Source organism: Hyperoodon ampullatus (genome assembly GCF_949752795.1).
Source record: "Hyperoodon ampullatus genome assembly, chromosome: 18".
In the NCBI taxonomy this organism is placed as follows: Eukaryota; Metazoa; Chordata; class Mammalia; order Artiodactyla; family Ziphiidae; genus Hyperoodon; species Hyperoodon ampullatus.
The window spans coordinates 61,404,705-61,408,887 of NC_136931.1; the positions used below are offsets into that span (position 1 = coordinate 61,404,705).

The 4,183-nt window shown below is 41.8% G+C and overlaps 1 pseudogene across 1 annotated transcript; it reads right to left on the reverse strand.

Moving 5' to 3' along the window:
- Window positions 1-2,697: 2,697 nt before the first annotated feature.
- On the reverse strand, window positions 2,698-3,554 carry LOC307066409 (large ribosomal subunit protein eL6-like; annotated as a pseudogene). Its single transcript has one exon. The product of its transcript is annotated as a large ribosomal subunit protein eL6-like (transcript).
- Window positions 3,555-4,183: the final 629 nt, after the last annotated feature.

Here is a 4,183-nt window from a genome sequence, read left to right on the forward strand (position 1 = left end):
ATATCTTAATTCCAATAATATCTCACCTCCATTCAGTATAAAGATCTCAGATACTTCTTGGTTCTTAGTGTACCACTTACAAGACATTAAACAGTTTGGTTTAACCAATATTCAGACCACAAACTCTGTGCTGAGTATCTTCATATCCCTTTCTTGGAGAGAGGCATTTTCTTTCTTTTTTTTATTTTTATAAATTTATTTATTTATGGCTGCTTTGGGTCTTTGTTGCTGTGCGCAGGCTTTCTCTAGTTGCAGCGAGCGGGGGCTACTCTTCGTTGCGGTGCACGGGCTTCTCATTGCTGTGGTCTCTCTTGTTGCGGAGCACCGGCACTAGGCATGCGGGCTCTAGAGTGCAGGCTCAGTAGTTGTGGCACACGGGCTTAGTTGCTCCGCGGCATGTGGAATCTTCCCCGACCAGGGCTCGAACCCGTGTCCCCTGTGTTGGCAGGCAGATTCTTAACCACTGCACCACCAGGGAAGTCCGGCATTTTCTTAATTAACTCCAATTACGCTCCTGTAGAATGTTTTTAATCAGAGGAAGGTTAAGAGCCTTTATTTGCTATTGAATGACTGCAGTTCTTAAGGGTCAGCTGTGGTCAGTAAGGAGGGCAAAATTTGGATTTAAAAGCCTTTCTTGTCTCTAATACAAACTGTTCATTCTTACTCTAAGATGGTCAAACTTTTTAACAAATTTATTGCCTAATTTCTCTTAATAGTAGTTCTGTTTCTTTCCTTATAGCTCTTACTATATTTTGCTTCATCAATATAATTTTTTGGTATTACTATTCTACTAGTCATTTCTTTTTTTTCTGTTTAATTTTAGTATTTAATTAATTAGTTTATTTATTTATTTATTTTGGCTGCTCTGGGTTTTGGTTGTGGCATGTGGGGTCTTTGCTGTGGAATGTGGACTTCTTAGTTGCAGCATGCAAAATCTTAGTTGCAGTGTGTGGGATCTAGTTCCCTGACCAGGGATTGAACACTGGGCCCCCTGTGTTGCGAATGCAGAGCCTTACCCACTGGACCACCAGGGAAGTCCCCACTGTTTAAGTTTTTCTTTTTGTGTGTGAATGTTTATAGTGGCTTTATTCATAATCTCCAATAATTATAAACAACCCAAATATCTTTCAATGGGTATATTTTAGAATAAACAGTGATACATTGATACAATAGAATGCTGACTGACAATAAAAAGAACTATTGAACCATTAAAATGTGAACAAATGTCACAGATATTATGCCAAAAAACATATTACATGGTGTTCTGGAAAAGACAAAACTAGGAAAACAAAAATTTGATCAGTGGTTACTAGGAGTGGAAACTGACTTTTGAAAAAACATGAAGGAACTTTGGTGGTGGTGGTGCTTCTCAAACTGTATAGATGCCACAGCACTGCACACAAAAAAATCAACTTTACCAAATGTAAATTATCAATAAACCAACTTAAAAAACCCATCAGTCATTTTTCACCTATCTATTGCCAAAAACCCAAGTCTAATGACCCATCATTTTAGGGAGCCTGTAGGATAACAAGCACTCTTATACATGAGTATAAATTGGTACAACCTCCATGGAAGGCAGTTTGGCACCATCTACCAAAACTGCCTAAATCCTTTGACTCAGCAAAAAGCTAATTCTTACCTGGTACTTGCTCATCTGTATGCACACTTCAAGTTACTACATCGCACTCCGGTACCCAGTACTTTCTGAAAGTTTGCTATAACCGAAAGAACTTCATTTGTACCTGTCTTTGTTAACTGGAAAAAAATCGAGATTTTCACATTTATGAAAAAAGGCAAAGGGGGAAAACAGCAGTTTGTTTTGCAGAGAGCCACTAGAGACGGCAGCATGTCTGGGCAGTGGGAGTGGCACTGCCAAGCTCTTTCCCTGGGAACTACACTCTGGCATCTCAGCATCCAGAGCCATCACTTTGAATTGTCTGTGAGCATCTGTGTTTTATCGCATTTTATGCCTCTTTTAGCAAGATGTGTCATAAGGTAATTTCTTCACTTTTTGCCATTTTAGCTTACAGAAGGTTTCAGAGGCATACTCTACTTTTGGATAGCAGGGGAAACCTGTATAATTACAAATGATGGAAACCCAAATATCCATAGAATGCACTACTATACTATGCAGCAGTAACGATGGACACTTCCTATGGAATAATCAAATTCATTTGTTATCTGTATAACAGCATGTACTGCACATGGGGTTTTTGGTTAAAAACGGGGAAAGGTAATTATACTAATTTGTTGTGTATGCTTTAAGAAACTAGATACACAAGAAACTAATAGTAATGACTATGGAGAAGGACTGAATTGGGCAGAAATGGATGTTAATTCATGGAAAGGGAGGGAAGTTTGTGGCCTGAAGAGCCCACAGTTGTTTCTTATCCATGTACAGTTAGTACTGACTTGTTCAGTGATGGCTGGGGAAATGCCACTACTTTGTATTGGTAGGTGCTTTGTGAAAAAGCTGAGAAGACACTTAGGAAGCTAAGAATGTTGATCCAAAGAGGGGATTCCACTGCAGCTGATAGCACTCCCCTCCAATCCCACTCCTTTTAGTAGAGGCTAACATCCCATCAAATTGGCTGAATCATACCACACTTTCAGGCAGATTAAAAAAAGAGAGAGAGAGAGAAAAGACACAAATGAAATGGACTGAGTTATTTAATTAGGTTCTTTGTAAGAAGTTTAGAACTCTGCTTTGTGAGGATAAATTCTGTTTGTGAGAGCAGACACAGAGCGGAGGTAGCCCTGGAGCTGAGGAACAGCTTTGATTCTTCACAGAACTTGTGAGTCCACAGCTTTTTGATCAACCTTGCGCTGCTCTGTAATCTCGTATTTCTCTCTGTGTGTGTTGAAGATCTCACCTTCCTGGTGCCTGGGCTTACGCAGCTTCTTCTTGAAGTAAGCGTCAGTGAGATGTTCTGGGATTTTCACACCACTGATATCAATTTTGGTGGAAGTGGCAATGACAAATTTCTGGTGTGTTCTCCGCAGAGGATCTCGATTGAGGGACAGAGACCCAGTCACAAGTAGCAAAGCCACCGATCAGCTGCTTCAGGAAAATGACCCTCTTGCCTCTGTGGTGCCCAGTGAGGATAATCAGAATGGTCCCAGGAGTGATGCTAGCGCGCAGTTTTCTCACATGCTTACTGAAGGGTTTTTGCCGTGACTCAACAGCTTTCAAGGCACATCTTCAGTAGGATGATACCTAGGCATTTTGCGAAGTCTAACCACCTGGGTAACACTGGGTAAAACCAGTGGTGACCAACTGGTTTTGTGACAATAGCAAGGACCTTCACCTTCTTTTTCTTTTCAACCTTGGATTTAGATGCTGAATAATTCCTCTTGTACAAGGCCTTTCTGGAATACATAGCCGATCGGGAATATCTGCCAATTCCTCTGACCAGGACAGGGTTTCAGCTGCAGTGGGGCTTCCCCTTCTTAGCCTGCTTCACCTTTTTAACCTTGTCACCAGCCTCAGCCTTCTTGGCTTCAGGTTTTTTCTCCTTAGTACCTGGTTTCTCAGCCTTTTCACCTGCCATCTTGCAAGATGGGAAAGAGCCCCTCTGTTTAATTTTAAAGGATGTTAATAGGTTCATCATCTTGGCAGGGTGCTGAAGCAGTCTTGAGGTTTCTACTCCCTACATTCTTCTGCGATTCATTCTGATTCTCCTCTCTGCACTGCTGCTGCCTCCCATTAAGCCCTCACCCTCTCCACCTGGAATATGTATTTAAACTTGACATATACGTCATGTGTTACCATCAAATGCAGGTATGTGTTAAAACTGGGGATATATTCGGGCACAAAACATAAAAATCCCTACCTGTCTAGTGGTAATGAGCTCCCTTCAGCTTTTGTTTATCTGGTAATGTCTTTATTTCTCCTTCACTTTTAAAAAAATTAATTTATTATTTATTTTTGGCTGCGTTGGGTCTTCGTTGCTGCACGCGGCTTTCTCTAGTTGCGGCGAGTGGGGGCTACCCTTCATTGCGATGCACGGGCTTCTCATTCTGGTGGCTTCTCTTGTTCCGAAGCATGGGCTCTAGGCACATGGGCTTTAGTAGTTGCAGCATGTGGGCTCAGTAGTTGTGGCTGGCGGGCTCTAGAGTGCAGGCTCAGTAGTTGTGGTGCACGGGGTTAGTTGCTCCGTGGCATGTGGAATCTTCCTGG